Source organism: Microcaecilia unicolor, chromosome 2, assembly GCF_901765095.1.
Source record: "Microcaecilia unicolor chromosome 2, aMicUni1.1, whole genome shotgun sequence".
In the NCBI taxonomy this organism is placed as follows: domain Eukaryota; kingdom Metazoa; phylum Chordata; class Amphibia; order Gymnophiona; family Siphonopidae; genus Microcaecilia; species Microcaecilia unicolor.
This window is the reverse complement of record NC_044032.1, coordinates 366,877,220-366,900,963: the sequence shown is the minus strand read 5'-3', so window position 1 is coordinate 366,900,963 and position 23,744 is coordinate 366,877,220. Positions and strand designations below refer to the sequence as shown.

The following is a 23,744-nucleotide window of genomic DNA, read 5'->3' as shown; positions in this document are numbered from 1 at the left end:
GAGAGAGATATGGACTCGAGGGGGAACGGGAGAAGGTGCTGCGTTTGGTTGCGAGCGGGAGACGACATGAAATAAAAGAATTGAACCTAATCAGGTTAGTCTCTTTCTCCTTCCCGCTCAGCTCTCTTCTGTCTCACCCCCTTCCCCCTAACTTTAAAATTGATGTCTGTCAATCTCTGTCGCCAGTAGCAGCAGTGATACAGATCCTGCGACCTGACTGAGAACCTTTTCTCAGACGGCCTCGACCAGCCCCTACAGAAATAGGAAGTTGGGTCACAGAAAAAGCTCTGGGTCAGGCCACAGAGGGGCACCGGCGGTGTATCCTGCTGCTAGCGGCAAGAGATCAAAATAAACCGGGGGAGGATGCCCTGTAGGGCAGAGGAACAGAAGAGAGTTTTTGTGAGGGAGGCCTTGGAGTCATACCTTGTCCTACTTTTCCCTAGTGCCTTAGTAGCTGTGAGCATAGGCGCCCGGTATAAGAGGCTTGGGGAGCCGCAGCAGGAAAGGATTAGGTGTCCGGGGGGGGGGGGGGTGTTGGGCGGGCGAACGGCGCCGTGAGTGTCCCCTTCCCTCCATTTCCCTTGCTTACTATCTGCCCCGCGCCATCTTTAATTTACCTCAGTCCCCATTTCAAAGCCCGCCCCCGTCTATTCTTCCCTCCCTTCGCGACGTGAATTCGTTCCGCAGAGTCCCGCCCTCGAGGAAATGATGTCAGAAGGCGGGACTCTGCGGAACGAATTCACGTTGAGAAAGGAGGGAAGAATAGAGATGGGCAGCAGGGCAGGCTTTGAAATGACGCGGCCGACGCTGGGACGGAAGTAAATTAAAGATGGGTCGGGGCAGATAGTAAGCAAGGGGAGACCATAAATAAATAAATGCTGGTATTCTATACACTTTCGACTATGGTGATAGAATTTCTCTTTCAGTGTGCTAGCAAATAGACGCTACTTTTCTTTTCCCCTATTGTGCCCGAAATCAAGTGTAAGGTCTACCAGTAGTAGACATTTTTCTCTCAGTGGGTGGAAATTAATGTTTTATATTTATTGATACTCAAAACACTTTAGTGCTCAGTTAGTTCATATAAGCGAGAGAGAACAATTGCAAGTTTCCCTCAAGCAAGCGGCATGGTCCTGCGAAACGGTGGCCAGCAGAGGGGCACCGGTGTATCCTGCTGCTAGCGGCAAGAGATCAAAATAAACCTGGGAGGGGGGGGGGGGAGGATGCCCTGTAGGGCAGAGGAACAGAAGAGAGTTTTTGTGAGGGAGGCCTTGGAGCCATACCTTGTCCTACTTTTCCCTAGTGCCTTTGTAGCTTTGAGCCCTCCAAGTAAAGAAAAATACTTACTTTGAGTGACTTAGTAGGCTTTTTCTTCTTCACGTACTGTAAGTACATGTGGTGTTCTCCTCCTCGCCCGGTGTTTGTTTCATCCACTTCTGTCCCAGTTTCCTCCACTTCTTCTATATCTTCTAAATATAGATCATGTACGTCTCTTCCTCGTCTCAGCTCCCGGTGTTTTTTGCCTCCGCTCACTTTCCTCTCCACCCAGTGTATTTTGCCTGCGCTCCTCTCCACCCAGTGTATTTTGCCTCCGCTCATCTCCGCCCAGTGTGTTTTGCCTCCGCTCCTCAACACCAAGTGTGTTTTGCCTCCGCTCCTCTCCGCCACGCCTCCACTCCTCTCCGCCACGCCTCCACTCCTCTCCGCCTGCCTCCTCCTCTCCACCACGCCTCCACTCCTCTCCGCCTTGCCTCCTCTCCTCTCCACCACGCCTCCACTCCTCTCCGCCACGCCTCCACTCCTCTCCGCCTTGCCTCCTCTCCTCTCCACCACGCCTCCACTCCTCTCCGCCACGCCTCCACTCCTCTCCGCCACACCTCCTCTCCTCTCCGCCACGCCTCCTCTCCTCTCCGCCACGCCTCCACTCCTCTCCGCCTTGCCTCCTCTCTTCTCCGCCTTGCCTCCTCTCCTCTCCGCCACGCCTCCACTCCTCTCCGCCATGCCTCCTCTCCTCTCCACCACGCCTCCACTCCTCTCCGCCACGCCTCCACTCCTCTCCGCCACGCCTCCTCTCCTCCACGCCTCCACTCCTCTCCACCACGCCTCCACTCCTCTCCGCCACGCCTCCACTCCTCTCCGCCTCGCCTCCACGCCTCCACTCCTCTCCGCCACGCCTCCACTCCTCTCTGCCACGCCTCCACACCTCTCCGCCACACCTCCTCTCCTCTCCGCCACGCCTCCTCTCCTCTCCGCCACGCCTCCACTCCTCTCCGCCACGCCTCCACTCCTCTCCGCCTTGCCTCCTCTCCTCTCCACCACGCCTCCACTCCTCTCCGCCACGCCTCCACTCCTCTCCACCACGCCTCCTCTCCTCCACGCCTCCACTCCTCTCCACCACGCCTCCACTCCTCTCCACCACGCCTCCACTCCTCTCCGCCTCGCCTCCACGCCTCCACTCCTCTCCGCCACGCCTCCACTCCTCTCCGCCACGCCTTCACTCTCCATCACTTGCATTATCGCCTGAACTATAAACCCACAGCAAGCTGGAGGGTGCAGCTGACATTTATAACCCTCTCCCAGTCTATCTCACAATACCCCCCTTTATCACAATCCTTGCATCAGCTCTGACCTTGGCCCTTGCCTTTTCCTTTATAGCAGAGGTGGGCAACCTTGGTCCTCAAGGGGTTGAACTCAGGATTTCCCTAATGAATATGTGTGAGATCTTTTTGCATACACCAGGTCCAAGGTTGCCTGTCCCTACCCTATAAGGAAACACTTTAAGTAGCCCAGAATTAATCCCCTGCAGTTATTCACTGATTTCAACTCTAGTTGAACTCTCTACAGAGGCAGCACTAAGCTAAATGATTCAGGAGAGCTTATGTCGATTGAAGCTTGCAAATTAAGAAATTGATAAAATTGGACTGAGATTAAGGTGCTAAACACATTGCTAATAAGAGTCCTGAGAAATGAGTGTAGCTGTGCACAGCTTCATCATTAAGTACTTTATTTAAATTTTTAATACCCGGGCCTGGCTTGGGGTGGTTTTGTGGTATGAGCATGTTATTTTCCAGTGCTCGTGCATCATGTGGCTCACAGCTGCTATGGCTGACTTGGAGGAGAGCGGTTGTGGCTTGGGGAGCAGGATGGTGGGAGGCAGGTGGACGCAGGGTTTTCTGGAATGGCAGCAGAGGTGGGGGTAGGATGAATTATGGTGTGTCTTTTGGAGGAGGTTATCTGGCAGGTGATGTGAGCAGGGGGTGGAGGGAGGACCAAGGGGAAGAGTTCTGGTGTTGGACAATAGAATGTTCTCCAAGAAATAACTGAAGAAATCTGACCTGTTGTGATAACTTGATACAAGGATATCTGCATCCTGAAACTGTGCTGATGTGTGTATTTTGGTGCCTTGTAATGCTGCTTACCTATCCTTAAATTCTGGAACAGTTCCCCATTTTAGGGTACATGAGGAAGCTCTTGGTCCTTGTTCGAGACTGTGTTATTGATTCATGCAGGAACAGACAGACTTTGACCAAATGTTTACAATGCTTATGCTTTTGTATTGTCTCTGAATTTTGCCACAGTTGGGAAATCCCCTGATTTGGTATTAGGTTTTTCCTCAGAGTGAGAACTGAAGAAATCTTTTCCTTTTTCAAGTGTTCTCAGTTACTTTCTAAGTTTTTGACATTTTAGTATTTCTCTTTCCTGTGTGAGATCACTTTTTCAGTAATTGTCCCATCATCTGCCAGCAGGCAGAATCAGTGAGCCTGTAAGTGAACATGCACCACAGAGAGAGAAGTTTGCACTAAAACAGTGTGACATCGGCACCTTGTGTTAATGCAAGCATAAACACAAAGATTGGGTGGCAACACTGGTAATTGGGACGCAAAACCAGTGCTGGGCAGACTTCTACGGTCTATGCCTGATCATGACTGAATAGATAAGGATGGGTTTGAGTGTAAATTTTAAGGGGTTTCGACGTTAGCTTCAGAACTTTTAGTACCAGAAGAATGCTGGGCAGACTTGTACAGTCTGTGCCCTGAGAATGGCAAGGACAAATCAAACTTGGGTATGCATATAAAGTATCGCAACATGTAAAATGAGTGTTTCTTGTTGGGCAGACTAGATGGACCGTACAGGTCTTTATCTGCTGTCACAGTTAAGATGGAAGAAAGCAGAAACCAAGAGACGCGACCAACGTGATTAGAAAAGTAAAATTTCAGTCAGCAAAGGTAGAAAATTTATTTTCTATTTATCAATTGGAATTTGTCAGTTTTTTGGTATGTACATATGCTAGACCTGGTTTAAGACCTGTGAGGCCTGTGAGAATTCTCACTCATTAGTTTTAAATCTCCAACTTTGTCTATGAAATTCGGCTCTCTTCTGAAAAAAGCCAGACAGTTGTTAATCTTAACCTCTTGAGCACAATTCATAGCCTCACACCCGGGGGAGGGGGGGGCAAGGACGTCCATACAGGACGCTCCTGATGAGCGCCTTTGCCCCCCCCCCCCGATACACGTGTTTGTGTTTTGGTTTGTTTTTTTTTGGGGGGGGGGGGGTTTGACGTGTGTGGCATGCGCAGAGCAGCCAGCATAACGCTTGGCTGCTCCGCACATGCTTTAGGGGCCAGTTACCAACGGGGATTCCAGCAGATTGATGCATTGTACTTTCAAATACCGCACCAAACATGTGCGACTTGTTTTTTTGCTGCATTCGTTTTTTTAAATTCGGTAACAGCTTTTACGTTTTTGCTTTTTTTACGTTTGGTTGATGCATCTGGCTCTGAGTTTCCATATTTCACCACTTATTCTTTCACTCAATTTTCTCCTTTTGATACAAGTCTAACCTGTCTTGTCCTGAGTAGGATCAACCCTTGCTGGCAGATAAGAGCACTGGGGCCAAATGGTTGGTACTGCAGAGAAGGCAGCAGCAGTTAAAAAATGCTTTTCACCGACTCCTTCTGCTGACTGGACAGCAATACACAAGGGGGTGGGGAGAACAGACAGATTTCTGCAGGCAGCTATAACTCTGACTGCCTACCCCCCCCCCCCCCCCCCCCCAAACTCTTATTTCTGCAGCATACTGACTTGACTTAAGGGCAAAATGTGCCTTGGGAATCATTGAATTAGCATATCTGAGGATCTGACCAAAACGTTTGGGTCCTAGGCATTTTCCTAACTTGCCTAGGCATTAGTCTTGCCCTGATCTTATCAGTTATATTCTTCTCTATCACAGCTGTTTAGTTTTCCAAGTTTCTTTTTATTTCATCATTTTATAAACATCATTTTATTTCATCATTTTATGTACTTACCCTCTTCAGAGAACACTGCCAGGCCTGATTAAATTTCTTGTGCTCAGTGGTGGCATTTCTGTGGTGGATGCCGCCTTTTATGTGCCCCCATGCCAAGAAGTGAGAGCCTGTTCTATATTGGCATCTGGACGCCCAGATACCATTATAGAATTCTCGTGTAACTCAGTTGATGTGCCTTATATTTAGGTGCTCATTTACATCAACCACCGACCTGTCATAACTGCAGGCACCTCAATGCAGCAAAGGCATGTGTAACTTATGTAAGTTGAGTGTAACTGGGAGTCCCGTCCATGTCTGCACCCCCCTTGCTGTTGCATGCAGTAGCAATTACGTTCACCCTTATATGTGTAAGTGGCACTTTTCTCTGCACTTAATGCACACAAAGGGTTCATACCTGTGAGCACCTAGTTATAGAACTGCCAGTAGTGTGTTTATGTAATCTGAACAACAGATTTTCCTTCCACCCTCGTTCTCTAAGCAGCCACCTCTGTGCATATGCTGCACTTAAAACTTTTGCATTGTGATGACCCCAAGATTCAATGTAGATGAGCAGGTACACAATAGTTTTCTCTCTTCCACTCCCCAACAGGCCAGCTCTAGGGTACTTGACACCTGAGGCAAATCTTCAGCCGTGGCCCCTTCTCAAAGAACGGTTTAAGGCCTTTCACCCTTCTGTCCAATATCTCCTCCTCCTGTACCCTTTCTTAGTCCAGCATCTCCCCTTCTCTACCACTTCTTCGCATGTCCAGCATCTCTCCTTACCTACCCCTCAGACATACAGCCTCCCTCCTTTTCTATCCATCCCCAAGTGTCCAGCCTATCCCCTTCCTTCCTCCCCCAGGTGTCCAACATTTGCCCTCTTTTGTTTTTACCTGAATGCTGTCCCTGCTGGGTCTACTGCTTCTGCCACCCTCTACCAGACCAATTTTGAAGGGAAATAAGAGCAGTTAGTATGGGGTCTTGAGCAGACCACATGCTCAAGGCCTGCCACATCCCACCACCTCAGAACAGAAAGTTCCCTGCGTCCTTAGCGAGCCTACAAGAAACATGAGGGAAGAGGATTTGAATAGACAGAGCAGAGCATACCAAATAGCTATTCTTTCTAATTCAGTCTCTTTTCTTTTCTTTTTTTTTCTCCCTCTCTTCTCCCAGGCATCCTATAGACAACATACGTCACCGCTGACACTGACTGAGGAACTGAGGGATCCTGATAGGCCAGTTCATCCCAGTAGTGACTGGAACATGTGCATATGGGACTTGAATCAGAGAGGCGTTTCTAGCTGAGGGAAGTCTGTGACAGAACTATAGTGGTGAGTTCAAGCATCTGTACTGGGCTCAAGGAAAACTGGATTTGTTCTCAAATGTGATAACCTTTTCTTAGATCCACGTAAGAATTCTCCTTAGACGATATCCATAAACTTTAAAGTTCACATAGGTCCCTTCTTCAGATGATACTGCAAGGCTGTAGGCATTAGGCAAGAATCATATGTATTTCGAGTGGTGGCTGTAAAGTATAAATGCACAAAGGTTTGAAAGGGGTTTGAAGTAATTAGATGAGCATCACTTAGCGGAAACGGAATTGTTGGTTGAAACTGCATGTATAGACTAACGCTAGAGACAGTCCTGGCTGTTCCATAAGTGTGCTGTTCATCGAATTGTGGGTATATTTAGGGCTTCTATATTAGGTGTTTATAAATTGTAAACTGTAAAGGGCAATTCTATAACAGGATGTGTGCAGGTGTACGTAAGTGCACAGAAAACAGCATTTACGAGTGTAAATGCATTACATGTTATTCTGTAAGATAGCATGAAAGTGCTGTACTGCATAACTGCAAGGGAGCCTATATGTGGGAGGAGCATAAGAGGGACATGGGTGTGTCTCCAGTTTAGAGAATTCTTGTTATGCACGTTGAATGTGCCCCTGCCATTGACCTGGCAGAAATTATGCGCTACGTGTGTTTACGCTAATATTGTAAAATGGAATAGGCACCCCCTCCCTGCGCAGTCTAAATGGAGGCACCCTGTTAAAGAATTCTCCCCTAGGTGTTTATTTCCAGCTGATTGGTGGCTCTTTGGTACACAGAAACCTTCTGCCTGATATTTAACTGCAGCCCCAGCGTTCTGGAAAAAGACCAGATGCTGTGGTTAAATGGAAGCTGCAAGTACCCAAATACTATCTGGTGCTGGTTTCAGTGTTGATCTAGATGTATTAGCTGCCATAATCAGACTGCTAACTGGGTAGCTAACCGGATAAAGTTAGGCAGCCTTTTTGCTATCTTAATCTTATCTGATTGGCTATCCGGTTAGTGAGCTAATAATGGTTGCTAATCAGCTCTGCCCAGCCTCTGATAGTGTCCTCAAGCTACGGTTGCCAGCTTGAGAGACGTCCGTTCAGTTAAAATTGTAAAACTTATATTTTGTAAGTGAAATTGTAAGTAAGGATGATGTGGTCAAATTTGTATATGCTATAAAACAACATATATAGGTGGATGGGGCTGGGAAGATTTGGTCTTTTACAAACCAACCTCAAGAATTGTGGAAATCCTCCAAATGGAAGGGTAGGGAAGGGAAATTGCTGCATATGGGGGAGGGAGTGGGGCTTGAGCTGCCCCTTGATGTGGGGCTGTGTAGCTGAAGGTTTGCCTTCAAATGAGGAATTCCTACACTGTTTTTCCAGCCAATTGAAATTACAGTCTGGCTGTCCCAGTTATAACCGGTAGCAAGTTGAAAGTAATTTTCTTATCCGTCCCTTAATACAATTGGATCATATTTACACAAGTTCGCTAGGTCTCACTGCTCACTGGATACCTGTCCGGCCTACTTGTTGTGGGAGGGACCTGGTGAGGTTTTTGCCTTATTTACACCATGGAATTATAAATATGTTGGCTGAAGGCAGGTTCCCAGAGGCAAAGGGTCACATTGTACTTACTCCCATTCCTAAAAATCCTACTTTACAATTGGACAAGACATTTTGTGTGCCGGTATACACCGATACAGCTTACCGGCACTTTTTTTTTTTTTTTTTTTTGCCAGCGAGTCGCTGGCCTGCATTCTTTCTCTCGCTCCCCTCTTCCCCTCGACCCTCCTTACCCTCGGCAGCGCGGTGCAGCGATTAAGAAAGGCTGCCAGCGTTGGGGTCTTCCCTCTGCGAGTCCTGCCTATTAAGAAACAGGAAACTGAAACAAAGTAGGCGGAACTCAGAGGGAAGGCCCCGATGCCGTCAGCCTCTCTTAATTGCTGCACTGGCTGATGATGCTGGGGGCCTGGACTCTCAATCAGGCAGTAGGAGAAGGAGAATGGACAGGGGAAGGGAGAATCGCTGGACATGGATAGCAGGGGAGGACAGGGGGGAAAGAAGAATCGCTGGACATGGATGGCAGGAGAAGGAGAATCGCTGGACATGGATGAGAGGGGAGGGCAGGGGAGAGAGGAGAATCATTGGACATGGATGACGGGAGGGCAGAGGAGAATTGCTGGACATGGATGGGAGGACAGGAGAAAGGAGACGTGGACATGGATGGGAGGGGAGGGCAGGAGAGAGAGGGGAATTGCTGGACATGGATGGGAGGAGGGCAGGGAAGAGAGAATTGCTGGACATGGATGGAGAGGAGGACGGGAGAGAGGAGAAATGCTGGATATGGAGGGGAGGGCAGGGAAGAGAGAATTGCTGGACATGGAAGGGAGGGCAGGGAAGAGAGGAGAAATGTTGCAAATGGATGGAGAGGAGAATTGCTGGACATAGATGGAGGAGAGGGCAGGGGAGAGAGGAGAAATGCTGCAAATGGATGGAGAGGAGAGCAGCAGAGAATTATTGCTGGATATGGATACAGACGAGGGAAGATAGAGGAGAAATACTGGACATAGATGGAGAGAAGAGCAGGAGAGAGAGGAGAATTGCTGGACATGGATGGATGGAGGGCAGGGAGGAGAATTGCTGGACATGGTTGGATCAAGAGGTAGGGGAGAGAGGAGAAATGCTGGACTTGGATAGGGGAGTGGGGGAGAGAGAATTATTGCTGGGTATGGATACAGGCGAGGGAAGAGAGGAGAAATGTTGGACATGGATGGATGGAGTGGAGGAGAGAGGAGAAGTGCTGGACATGGATGGGAGGTGAGGACAGAGGAGGAAAACTGCACATGGATGGAGAAAATAGGCAAAAGCTGGATCCACGTTATACCTCCTCCAGTGAATTCCACGGAGGAGGACCCAGCTTTTACTTATGAATGTAGGGTAAGAAATGAAGAAGAAATGAGGAAAGTAAAGAAATAAATGGAAAGGAAGCCCTGGAAACGGAGTTAAGAGAACAGATAGCAGCAGAATCCAAGACTGGGACCAACATGATTAGAAAAACAAAGTCATCAGACAAGAAAGTTAGAAAAAAATCATTTTATTTTCATTTTAGTGTTTGGAATATTGCAATTTGAGAATTTACATCTGCTGCCCATATTCAACAGATTGCTAAAACCTGTTGTTTCTTCCTTTATAACATCGCCAGAATTCGTCCTTTCCTTTCTGAACACGCTATCAGAACCCTCATCCACACTCTCATCACCTCTCGCTTAGACTACTGCAACTTGCTTCTCACAGGTCTTCCACTCAGCCATCTCTCTCCTCTTCAATCTGTTCAAAACTCTGCCGCACAACTAATATTTTGCCAAAGTCGTTATGCCAATATCAGCCCTCTCCTGAAATCACTTCACTGGCTCCCTATCCATTTCTGTATACAATTCAAGCTCCTCTTGTTGACCTATAAGTGCATTCACTCTGCAGCCCCTCACTACCTCTCCACCCTCATCTCTCTCTACACTCCTTCCCTAGAACTCCGTTCACTAGGCAAATCTCTCCTAGTTGCGCCCTTCTCCTCCATCGCTAACTCCAGACTCCACTCCTTCTATCTCGCCGCACCTTATGCCTGGAATAGGCTTCCTGAGCCATTACGTCTAGCTCCATCCCTGGCCGCCTTCAAATCCGGGCTAAAGGCCTACCTGTTTGATGCTGCTTTCGACACCTGACTTGTCACTTTTATCTTATCCTTGTGTCCTTCTGTCTGTCCTTCCCTTATCCTTATTGATCCTGTCTGTTTGTCCTGATTTAGATTGTAAGCTCTTTTGAGCAGGAACTGTCTTCCTTCATGTTCAATTGTAAAGCGCTGCATATGACTGGTAGCGCTATAGAAGCGATTTATAGTAGTAGTAGTAGCTGTCTTATTTTGAACTGGGTATACTGGAGCTGTAACAGCTTACAGAAATTATTTATAATGGAAAAAGATCACAAGTTATTTTTTTCTTCTATACTGCTATAATAATTTCAATGATGCCTGTTTATATGCATCATGGCTGGTATATTGGGTATGGCTGATATGGGCGTGGCTATCGTAGGGGCAGAGCCATAGGTGGTGACCCCACCCATAATGAGTACCTGTACCTTTTTCCTACAAAAAGATCACTGCAATTGGATAGTGTGTCAAATTACAGACCTGTTGCATCCATCTCTCTATTGGTTGTGGAACAGTTGGCTGCTTATTTGACCCGATATGATATTTTAAATCATTCACAATCAGGTTCTAGGAGTGGATATAGCCAAGGAGACAGTGTTACCAACATTATCAACAGAAGAGAGGAGGGAGGTTAATTTGGGAGAGATTCCTCCTAATGCAATTCGACATGTCTTGTGCCTTTGACCTGGGGTCCTACTAACCGTCTTGGATTATTATGGCATCAGTGGTGCAGTAATTGCTTCAATGGATTTTTGACCTGCAGACATTATAGAGTGAAAATGAAGGGAGAACTAACTGATGAATTGATTCCAGATTGTGGCATCCCCCAGGGTTTGTCTATTTCGCCTATTTTGTTCAATTTAATGATTGGCTCTCTTTCTAGAGCAAGATCTACAATTTGTTTACTTTCCAGTTTTCTAGTATTAAAGGCTTGGAACTCTAGAGGATATAGTGGAATGTAAGAAGACATATTCATAATAGCAGTAGTATAATGTTTCATTTGTGGCTCATCCCAACTTGAAAGGTCTGTGTGTTCTGTCATACTGCTTGTTGAGGTATTTCTTATCTTAGATGAGATACACAGTTCTGATTTTTCTGGTGACTGATTTGGGCCTAATACAGTGTGAAAAAATATGATGAGATGTTGTAATTTTATTCCTTAACCAGGGAAGACTGAGTACAGTTACTAATAAAAGCTGCCTAGTAACTCTGCTCACTGTTAAACACTGTATTCTGAAGAGCATCTGCCAGAGTCCTAGGCTCCTGCAAGGCAGATATTTGTCTCATCTTGTTAGTGCATTGTGACAGGGCCGGTTAAGTGGTGACAGCGCCATGATGGTAGATATGCTTTTAAGTGGGGAATCGGACAGTGTCCCTTTAAAGGTACTTTAATCATCCTGTCATTATATTTAGTACTGGAAAAGGCCCTTAATTATTTCAATTTGGATTATGACTAGTACCAGCATTATTAGCAGTAGTATAAATGTGATTTTATAGTAGCAGTTACTGTACACCGCTTCAGTATTGAGTATTGTTCAAACAAATCCGTAGTGAAGTGGAGAACCCGAACGCCACATAGGAGAACACAGTTATATTTTGTGATATTTTCCATTACCATTTGTTTTTGAGTATTCTGACGTGATTTGGTTTGCTTTTATCTAATTTTTTTCTGATTTTTATTCAAGGTTTATTTGTTTATATGTGTGTTTTGTAGACTCCTGATGCAGGCCTTACGGCCGAAACACATTTGTGTCGAGTCTTTTTTTCATCAATAAACAAGTGTTCTTGAGATTCATCTCTCCAGGCTTTGTTTTGCTGTGGTCAAACATCCCACTTTCTCCTATATCAGTAGTGAGTATTGACAGTATTAATGGCATTTGGGTATAAGACCATCCCTCCTGCTCTGTTGGAAGAAGAAAAATGGCAGAAAATCAAATGTTACCAAAAAAGGATGAAAACTAAGATTTTACTGGAGATGTGATAGGAAGCTGTTCAGAATGTTATGTTATTAAGCACGATATCTTACCCATTGCTTCACTTCAGGACCACTGTCAATGATTTATTCCACCTGTTGTTTCTGCAGAGATGGGCCCTTCAGTAATAAATCGCTTTCCAAATTAGTGTTGCCTAAAAAACTTAAAGCAGATATTATTCAAAAGGTTTACTCTCTTAATTTTGGAAGTGTTTTGCCCAGTGTGTGGCGGCAACCAAAAAACAAACAAACAGGATGCTAGGAGTTATTAGGAGAAGGATTCAAAATAGACCAAAAAGATTGTTATGCCTCTGTATTGCTCTATGGTGCAACCTCACCTTGAGTATCATGTTCAGTTCTGGTCGCTGTATCTCAAAAAATATATAGCAGAATTAGAAAAGGCTCAAAGAAAAGCAACCAAAATGATAAAGGGAACGGAACTGCTCCCATATGAGAAAAGGCTAAAGAGGTTAGGGCTCTTCAGCTTGGAAAATAGACAGCTGAGGGGGGAGGGGGATATGATTGAGGTCTACAAAATCCTGAGTGGTGTAGAGCAGGTGGAGGTGAATTGATTTTTTTCACTTATTCAAAAAGTACAAAGACCAGGGGGACACTCAATGAAATTGCATGGAAACACTTTTTAAACAAATAGGAGGAAACATTATTTCACTCAGAATAGTTATGCTCTGGAACTTGTTGCCAGAAGATGTGGTAACGGCAGTTACCATGTCTGGGCTTTAAAAAACGGTCTGGACAAGTTCCTGGAGGAAAAGTCCATAGTTTGTTATTGAGATAGAAATGGGGGAAGCCACTGAGTGCCCTGGGATTGGTAACATGTATGGTGCTACTAATTGGGTTTCTACAAGGTACTTGTGACCTGGATTGGCCACTGGGCTAGATGGACCATTGGTCTGATCCAGTGTGGCTATTCCTGTGTTCTTATGTTATACCTAATGGTCTCCCTGAAAATTTACTAGGCTGAATTCCTAAATTTATGCTAAGAATTTTTCATTAAAAACTAAGTTTAGCACTAAATCTGAGTGCATAAATTTAGGTTTCGAAGGGGCTCTTACTAAAGTGTAGTAAAATCTAGGCTTAGCACATTCTAACACAGGATCTTCCAGCACGTTAAGCCCATATTTAACACAATGCTGTGTACAGCGTTTCTTTTAAGGGCCCTTTTACAAAGCTGCGGCAAAAGGTGGCCTTAGCACATCCTTACGCAGTCTTTGCCGCATGCTAAGGCCATTTTTACTGCAGCCAGAAAGGCCAACTTTCCAAATTAATTGCCATTCGCTAATGTTGCCATTAATGCAGTCATTACCAAAAGTTAGCACGTGAGCCCTTAACTGCCACCTATTTTGTAGCAGTAAAGGCTCAAGCGCTAATCAGTTAGGGCCCTTTTACTAAGCCAGGCACTAGGCTCATAAATAGAGGCACATGAATAATGGACATTAATTTCAAAGCCTACATTTTAAGATTAATTTTCTGCTGAAAACTTAGGGCTTCTCTTACTAAGCTGTGCTAGCAATTCCCATGCAGCAAATACGAGGCAGCCCGTTCAAACTAAATAGACTGTCACATTTGCCGCGCTGGGAATCACTAGCACGGTTTTGTGAAAGAGGCCCTTAGGCTTCTAAGTGGCTGAACTAGGGCAGAAATTTAAGAGCTCTTTTTTTTTTTTTTTTGAATATCAGGCCCAAGTTCATTTGTGGTTATGATATATTCTCCTTTTTTCTTCTTTAATTTGCCATGTGTTAACCCAGGAGACATGGTTTGGTGACTCAGCTGTCTTTGCTGGGTAGGAGGGAAGTGTCCTCGAGAGACCGTTTTCAGTTGTAAGCCCTGAGTTTGACAATAGGTGCTGGGAATGGAAGACTTGACTTGGGAATTAAACCCGGGTGCCCCCACTCGTGTTCCATTCTAATTGTAAAATGACAGTTTATCTTGAGAATCCGAGGCTGGGGTATCTTTTAATAGGACCATCGTAAGAGTAGGTATTTAGTTCAGGAGTTTTGCTGAGAGAAGACTTAGAGTGACCGGCTGGTAGAATAACAGAAACAGTTGGGATCAGGACTAAGCCAAAAATATCAGGTGCCCTAGGTGAATCTGTAAAGGGTCATGTGGTACAACCAAAGTATGGTACTTTCTCTCTCCCTAGTGGACTCAACACAGTCTAGATTATGTACCTGTGGGACCTGACTGTACACCAGGTTGCCGGTATCTTCCCTTAGCCTCTTTTTCACCTCTTCCCCCCCCCCCCCCCCCCCCAATTGTGGCCACCATTCACTTTGTATGGTAAGGAATTTAGTGGAATATAAATTCCACATGAGAGTAAATTAGATCTTCTCTTCCCCTCTCTACTCTCCAGATTGCCAGCATTTCATCTTTCCTCCTTGCTTCTGGGCTGTTGCTGACCTCCTGCCTCCTCCTACACTGACCCTGTAATGGTGACTTACCAAAAATGCAAGGAAGACAAGGGGTCCATCAAACATAGAGTTACCATATTTTGTCCTCTGAAAAAGAGGACACATGCCATGCCCCCTGCCCTGCCCACACCACGTCCCTTTCAGATCCTTGCCGCGCCCTTTCTTGCTCTCACCCCGCCCCCTGTCACATATTCCCCTCCTCTCCCCTTACTTACTATTTACTGCCCTGGTGGTCTAGTGACCTCTTCGGGGCAGGAAAGAGCCCCCTCTTTCCTGCCCAGAGTGCTGCCTTGCCCTGCATCCTTCTCAGGCTCAACTCGGGATTCAAAATGGCCGCCGAGAGTTGAAGTCTGGCAAGGCCGCTTCAACTCTCGGTGGCCATTTTGAATCCCGAGCCAAGAAGGATGCAGAGCAAGGGTAGGCAGCGCTCCAGGCAGGAAAGAGGGGGCTCTTTCCTGCCCCAAAGAGGTCACTAGACCACCAGGGCAGTAAATAGTAAGTAAGGGGAGAGGAGGGGCAGATAGTGAGTAAGGAGAGGGGAGACCCACGACGCCGCTTGCCTTCCCGCCTGCCCGTTTGTCCAGAAATCCGGACAAAGAGGCGGGCGGGACGCCCCGGAATGTCCTCAAAAAGAGGACATGTCCGGGGAAATCTGGACCTATGGTAACCCTAGTTGGAAGGGGCATCATACACCCTACTAATTTGTGTTTTCTCTTGCACTGATCGCAACATTGGTGCTCGGCCATTAAGACAAAAATGGGAAAATTGGCCATTTTACTGCTGCAGTGAAAATGGCCTCAGTGCATGGGCAAAACCTATATAAGGCCACTTTTTACCACAGCTTAATAAAAGGACACCTTAATAACTCTAGAGGACCTTCTCAGCCACCGTAGTCCATGTATCCATGTATATGTTTCCGGTGTGGACAGAAGCAGATTCAGAACTAAGAACAAAGTGTTCATTCTGTGATGTTCATTTGGAGATCATCTCCAAATGCCTCGATTTCCTCTCCTCTCAAGCCATCCTCGATCCACTTCAATCCGGTTTTCGCCCTCTACACTCGACAGAAACAGCACTCTCTAAAGTCTGTAATGACCTGTTCCTTGCCAAGTCCAGAGGCCACTACTCCATCCTTATCCTCCTTGATCTATCTGCTGCGTTTGACACTGTCAATCACGATTTACTTCTTGCCACACTGTCCTCATTTGGGTTCCAGGGCTCTGTCCTCTCCTGGTTCTCCTCCTATCTCTCCCATCGTACCTTCAGAGTACACTCTCACGGTTCTTCATCCACCCCCATCCCGCTCTCTATAGGAGTTCCCCAGGGATCTGTCCTTGGACCCCTTCTTTTTTCAATCTACACCTCTTCCTTGGGCTCACTCATCTCATCTCATGGTTTCCACTATCATCTTTATGCTGATGACACCCAGTTGTATCTCTCCACACCAGACATCACCGTGGAGACCCAGATCAAGGTATCGGCCTGCTTGTCCGACATTGCTGCGTGGATGTCCAACCGCCACCTGAAACTGAACATGTCCAAGACCGAGCTTATAGTCTTTCCACCAAAGCCCACCTCTCCTCTTCCTCCTCTCTCAATCTCAGTTGATAACACCTTCATCCTCCCCGTCTCATCTGCCCACAACCTTGGAGTCATCTTCGACTCCTCCCTCTCATTCTCTGCGCATATCCAGCAGACAGCCAAGACCTGTCGCTTCTTCCTCTTTAACATCAGCAAAATTCGCCCTTTCCTCTCTGAACACACCACCCGAACTCTCATCCACACCCTCATTACCTCTCGCCTTGACTACTGCAACCTTCTCCTCACTGGCCTCCCACTTTGCCATCTATCCCCACTTCAATCCATTCAGAACTCTGCTGCTCGTCTTATATTCCGCCTGAACCGATACACTCATATTACCCCCCTCCTCAGGTCGCTTCACTGGCTTCCGATCAGATACCGCATTCAGTTCAAGCTTCTCCTTCTCACCTACAAATGCACTCAGTCTGCAGCCCCTCATTACCTCTCCACCCTCATCTCCCTTTACGTTCCCGCCCGAAACCTCCGCTCACAGGACAAATCCCTCCTGTCAGTACCCTTCTCCACCACTGCCAACTCCAGGCTCCGCCCATTCTGCCTCGCCTCACCCTATGCGTGGAGTCAACTTCCTGTGGCCCTACGCCAAGCCCCCTCCCTACCCATCTTCAAATCCTTGCTCAAAGCCCACCTCTTCAATGTTGCCTTCGGCACCTAACCTTAGACTGCCCCAATTTGACTGCCACTACTTGATTGTCTGTACATTTGTCCATTAGTTTGTAAGCTCTTCGAGCAGGGACTGTCCTTCTATGTTATATTGTACAGCGCTGCGTAACCCTAGTAGCGCTTTAGAAATGTCAAATAGTAGTAGTAGTAGTAGAGATGCTTCTGAACTGCTTTTGTAAACTGTGGCCTTTTCCCCAGCTATGCCACAATCTCAGACCTAAAAATGTTATATCATACAGAAGAAATTGAATTCCTGGTTGCCAAAAAAAGCAAATAGTAACATAGATGACAGCAGAAAAAGACCTGCACGGTCCATCCAGTCTGCCCAACAAGATAAACTCGTATGTGCTACTTTTTGTGTATACCCTACCTTGATTTGTACCTGTCCTCTTCAGGGCACAGACCGTATAAGTGTGCCCAGCACTATCCCTGCCTCCCGACCACCAGCCCCGCCTCCCACCACCGGCTCTGCCACAAATGTTGACCTTGCTTTGTTAATAGCTGCCAGTTGCAACCTTTTTCTATTCTTTTCTTCTGTACGATAGAGTGGCTCAGATTTCTGTTTCTATGGAGGGAAAAAAAGTCAGTTTTATCACCCTAAATCTTTCAATCGATCTGAGTCAAATCAGAGTTATGTCTCTTCAGAAAGGAGCTACTGTGGCTGGGTTCTACCTCAGGTTATGGCAGTGGGTAAGGGCAAGGCTGGCTGGCCGCTGGCAACACACACAACACTGCAGCCTCGTCGTTGAATCAGGATTATGGCGGTGTGACGGCTGCAAGCAGAGAAGGCAGCAGGCTGCAGACAGTAAAAACCGCTGCGCCTGCGTGCAGCGTGCAGGAGAATCATCAGCTGATCGGACGCTGGCTGGCATGCGCACAGACGCTGCCTGTAGCCTGCCTGCGTTGGCCCACACAGCGTGCGTGCATACAGTCTCAAAGCCAGAGGAGTTGGACCGAGGACAGGTCATGTGATGATGACCCGAAGACTGAAACAAATCCAGGAAATGGAGAAACCCGCCCGGACTCCTGACGGCGCCCTCAAAAAGAGGACATGTCCGGGGAAATCCGGACAGATGGTAACCCTAATCAAACAGTGTCTGTGGGGACCAGCATCCCCCATGCTAGAAGCACAACAGAGAGGGGCTAAACCAATTGGACAGTGTCAGCCTGGGATGTCCGCCCACTCACTACTGGAGGGGGGACACTAGGTAGTTCGGATCCAATCAGTTTAGAGTGATGTCATCAGGGAAGCCCTGCAGGAAGGAGGAGTTGGGACAGCAGCCAGCCAATGAGAGTCCATCTTCTGGGAGATGGGCATTCTAGGATGTCAGCTGGCCAATAGAAGGAAGCTGCAGGGCAGGAACTGCTGGGGGTCACGGTTGCCAGATGGGCGGTTTTCCGCAACCCACCGCGGGAAACTTTTGCCCGCGGCGGGTTGCAGTTTTTTGGGCTCGTTTTGTTTTTTCTGTGTGAGTTTTGGGGCGGTTCTTCGGCCGGCGGGGGTGGGGCTAATGGTGTCAGAGGCGGGGTTTGTGACGTTTTGGGCGGGGTGTGCTGACGTATTGGGCGGGGCGATGACGGTGGGGTGGGGTGATGACAGAAGGGGCGGGGTTGATGACGGGGATGGGGGTGATGACAGAAGGGGCGGGGTTGATGACGGCAGGGGTGGGGTGTGTGTGGTTTTTGGGTGGGTTTTTGACGGTTTTGTGTGGGAATTTTTTTTTTTTATTTGGCAACCCTGCTGGGGGTGGAACTAAGCCCTGCTGATGCCGATTTCTCACAGAAAATGAGTGGAGAGCAGCAGAGAGACTTTTCCCACTTTTTCCCAGCAGCGGGGAGGCAGGGAGCCCCAACACAGGTCTGCCCCCCCAAAAAAAGTGGTTTTGTGCTTTACAAAAAAAGGGTATATCTACTGCTTTCATACATGCAGCTTGTCTGCGTGTATGAGAGCCGTCTGTAGCATGCGCAGAGCAGTCACGCATAGCAATTGACTGTTCTGCACATACTCAGCTCACCGACTGGCTTCCCTATATCACAAGCAAATGAGCTGGGTTACAAAAGCAACAAGCATCTCATTTGCATACGATTCTCTTTGTGAATCCCTCTGTGGTTTCTGAATCGGTGCATGCAATTCTTTTTGTGAATCCCTCTGTGTTTCTGAATCGGTAAATTTTTACCTATTTGGAAATACAGCTAGAATCTTAATGGGACCTTTGTGCATGTGGGCCTGACTCAGGAGGACATCTTAAGATATAGCTGATCATCCTGCTGAGAGAGAGAGCTAGTGTTGCACCACCCCCCCCCCCCCCCCTCCAGCACAGCACAAGGGCTGTCTGAGCTGGGAATGGGAAGTTAGCCCCAAAGCTCAGAGACTGCTTTCCCCTTCCACCTCCATCCCAGCACCACACAGATCACAGGAGGGCTAGGATGGAAGCAAGCTAGCGAGAGAGGCCCCCCTCCCCTGTGACATCAGCACAAGCCACAGACATTGCCAAGCCAGCCTTTGACAGAGAGTGCACTGTGACTGCATTGCGAGGTTAGAAGAATTTAATTAGTCCAATAAAGATATTACCTTATTTCCATTTTCTCTATTTATTAACACAGCTACCACACTACTTTATCCTAAAAATAAAATTCATTTTTCCTACCTTTGTTGTCTGGCCGTTACTGTTTCTAAATGTGTTGGTCCCAGTCTCCTGTTTCTTCTTTCCTCGATGTTAACTCTCCCCTTTTTCCATCCAGCGTCTGCGCCCTCTCTCTCCCCTTTTCATCCAGCGCCTGCGCCCTCTCTTCCCCCTTTCCATCCAGCATCTATTTTCTCCATTCATATGTAGTTTTTCTCCTTTTTTCCCTTTCCTTCATCTCCATCAGTATGCATCTCCTTCCTCTTTCTTCTCTCCCCTCCATCCATATGCATTTCCTTCCTCTCTCTTCCCTCTCCTCCATGCATGTCCAGCATTTTTCCTCTCTCTCTGCTCCCCTCCATCCATGTTCATCTCACTTACCTCCCCTCCATCCATGTCCAGCATTTCTCCCTTCCTCTCCCCTCCCCTCCATGTGCATCTACTTCCTCTCTTTCCTCCACTCCATGTCCAGCATTTCTCCTCTCCCCCCTCCCCTCCATCCATGTGCATCTCCTTCCTTCCTCTGTCTTCCCTTCCCATCACCTGCATGCCCAAGCCTTGGAACTTAGCAGTCAGCAGCGCCACAGCAGCACTTGGTGCTTCTTGCCCTTAGATTGAAAACTTCAGAGAAAATGCCCTCGAAGCCTGCACTCTCGATGTCGAGGGAAGAGGCTTCCCCGGAGTCAGAGTAGGGCTGTACGTCCGCGCTCTTCAGGACATGAACAGGGATCCACTGCTCGAGGCAGGCACAGACTGATTCAGTACAACCTGAGTACAGTGACGTCTGAGTGGGACTTGGGATTCAGAGGAGGACCCACTTTACTTTTCAGAGGAGGAGTCTTACGGGAAACCTTCTGATCCCTCCCCTCCTCAGGAGAAATGTAAATCTTCACCTTAGGATCTCTTTCATCGGTTTACTTCAGCCATCCCATTTAAGTTACAGATGGAGGGAGAGCCCATGGCAGAGATGCAATCTGTCCTGGAGTATGAGTCTCCTCCTATGGAAGGGGTCACTAAACCATTGCATCCTATCCTTTTCTACCCCATTCTTTTCTTGGGCATCAGTTCTAAATACTCCAAAAAGCTGCAGTGTTTCATCATATTGACAATTACATTGGCTTCCTATTAGGGAAAGAATTATTTTTAAAGCTACTTGCTTGTTTTATTTCAGATATTATATGGGTTTACTTCTGAACTACTGATTAAGACAATTTCAGTTTCTCTGTTTGGATTTTCATCCTGTTTGAGTGTGGAAGATGGAGCTATAAGCGCAGAGGGATGGATGCTGGGCAAACGAATAATGGAGGAAGAGGAGGAGGTAGATAGGCAGATACTGGGGAAGATTATACGGATGGGGGAGGTAATAGATGCTGGGGAAAGGGAACATAGAGGCAGAGGGGTGTGAAGGTGAGAGACAAAGGAAGGGGACAGGAAGGTGAGAGAGAGTGGAAATGGAAGGATAAAGGGATATGGAAGCCTAGATAAGATGTAAGAGAGTCTGGAGGTGGTGAGGGGATGAGAGACAGAGGTAGATGATGCAGATTTGGGTATGACTACAGAAGGTAGAAACAGGGAGCTAGAAGGTGGCTGAAAATGGGGAATGAGAGAGAGAGACAGGTGCAGTGGTGTGCTGGAGCGGGCTCTCACGGGCTCGCGAGAGCCGTTTGTTAAGTTTTTAAGAATTTTGGGAGCCGGTTGTTAAAGTAGGCCTCCCCATGGCTACTTTAACAACTGACTCCCAAAATGTGGGCTTGGGCCCCCTCATGGATTCTCTTTTACTTTGATGGCAGTGATGTTGGCCCCACTAGCCAAGTAAATAGACTACTGCTGCTCCCTGCTCCTTGTTTCTGACTCTGAGCATCAGGCTGGGACTTTTCATGCAAGCACAAGAAGGTTCCATCATGCTGCTCAGAGCCAGAAACAAGCAGCAGATAATGGTGGCAGTCCATTTATTGGCTGGTGGGGCTCGGCAAAGGTATTCCTAGTGTGCCCGCACAAGGGAGGGGAGAGAGAGGCATGTATTTCCCCCCCCCCCCCCCAATTTCAGGGCCGGCTATGCCTGGAGAGAGAGCCCGTTGTTAAAAATTTACCAGCACACCCCTGGACAGGTGGAATGGCAAGACTCGAGAAGTAAGCATATGATAGAGAGACGGGATTGGAGGGAGGGAAGAAGGAATAAAATCTAACTAAAAGATAAAAAGGAAAATAAGAGAAGTGGAGAAAAAGGCTGAAACAGAAGAATCAATGCCAAAGAGAAAGGGAAAAAGATGGGAGGAGTGAAGAAACAGAAAATGTCTAGAAAAAGGTTTAAGCGAAAACAAGAGGAAATGCTAAAGATAGACCAGGACCAACCCAAATGGAAAAACAAAGTGATCAGACAAAGGTACAAAATATTTATTTTTCAATTTTTAGCAAATGAAAAATGTCACTTACCCCTCCTGTTTACTAAGCCGCGCGGCAATGCTAACATAGTCATTCAAAGTGAATGGGCTGTGTCAGCATTAGCACACCACCACCACCAGTCAGCACAGCGTAGTAAATGGGGGATTAATGTGCATTACTTGATCTTGAGTGGCCATTTGAAGGGTTTTGTGTTGGACAGGTAGAGAGAGAAGAAGTATGCTGGGGCAAGGAGGTTTAAAAAGACAGGAGATGGCAGGAGCATGCTTAGCCTATTACTGGGCTGAATCCAGTAGGCTGAGTATGCCGCCATATTGCATCATCCAAAACAATAGCAAATGCTTATAAGAATAGCAAGCGCTTAGTAGAAATAAGGGTCTGCCCATGTGTGGTTCATCTGTAAAAAAAAAAAAAACTCTGAAGCTGTTCCAGTTGAAAAGCCCGGGCCTTAAAAGATGGAGGATAAAAGAATTTTATCTTTTTTAGTTATTTGAAAGCTTCCCATATGTAGATATATATCATGAAATAAAATTGAAAATCACTAAAAACAGCATAAAAAATTATTGTAGACTGGTAGACACAGCAGTAATAAACTCTGTATTTTGTGCCCATAGAATACAGTAATACATGGCTAAATTACAGTGAAGATATCCTGTTTCCTGATGGGGTTCATCTTAACTACTCTTCTAATCTGCCTTTGGAAACCTGGTGTTATATAGATGGACTATATTGAAATTAAAAGGAAGTCAAATTAAACTCTCCTTTTATTGGGACACATGGAATCACATCTTCACTTCAGCTCTTTTGTAGAAGTTTACATTTTAGATAATGGATTATTCTGTTTTGAGAATGTTTGTTTCAGGGACAACTGGTTTTATAAGTCAAAAATAATAAAAATAACTATTTTGATGCAGATCTCTTGTTTGTTTAAACATAACTGAATGGGGTAAGGTGGAGGATATAGGATTTTTAAAAATACATTTATATCCCACATTGTCCCAGGATACTCGGGTTCAGTGTAGCTTACATTTGGAAGATACAATGAGATAGAATAATAGAATTCAGTAATATCTTGGGAGCAAGTCACTGGATATATTCAAAACATTTAACAAAATTGAGATTAGCATATTGTTAGGTTCTCAGGTTCAAAACACGCAGGCACAGACTCTGGAGTAATCGTGAGCCCTTGGGCTGCTGACGAGGAGAGGCAGCAGCAGGCAAAACCCACCAACCAACACTGGGCTAGAACGCACCGGACTGGTACGCACTGAAGTGGAACGCACCGGACTGGAACACACTGGACAGGAACACACGGGACTAGAACCAGGCTTCACCTATACTTAGCTGCCGTTCCCCAGGGGTTGAGCCCCTGGGTGCAGGCAGGCGGCAGGACTTGGAGGGATATTGGTACTGGAACTAGCAGGCTGGTACACCAGGAATCAGGATTCAGAAGTGCCCACAGGCACCTAGACAAAAGCAGAGCAGACAGGGTTCAGAAGTGCCCACAGGCACCTAGACAAAAGCAAGGCAGATAGAGGTTCAGGGTACTCAGACAGGAGGGAAAGGAAGCCAAAAGCAGACAGGATTCAGAAGTGCCACCAGGCACCCAGACAAGAGCAAGGCAGAAGTGCTAACTGCACCAGGAATACAGGGTTCTCAGACAGGAGGGAAAGGGAGCCAACAGGACTGGAATCAGGATAGGATTCAAGGCAAGCAAGACAAGGCAGAAGTGCTAACTGCACCAACACTAACCTGGAC

General features: G+C 46.8%; 1 long non-coding RNA gene across 1 annotated transcript; it reads left to right on the top strand.

The window, feature by feature from the left end:
• Nucleotides 1-9: 9 nt before the first annotated feature.
• LOC115463774 lies at nucleotides 10-22,895 on the top strand. Its single transcript, XR_003941075.1, has 3 exons — nucleotides 10-94; nucleotides 6,455-6,612; nucleotides 22,601-22,895. It is a non-coding gene; the product is annotated as an uncharacterized LOC115463774 (long non-coding RNA).
• Nucleotides 22,896-23,744: the final 849 nt, after the last annotated feature.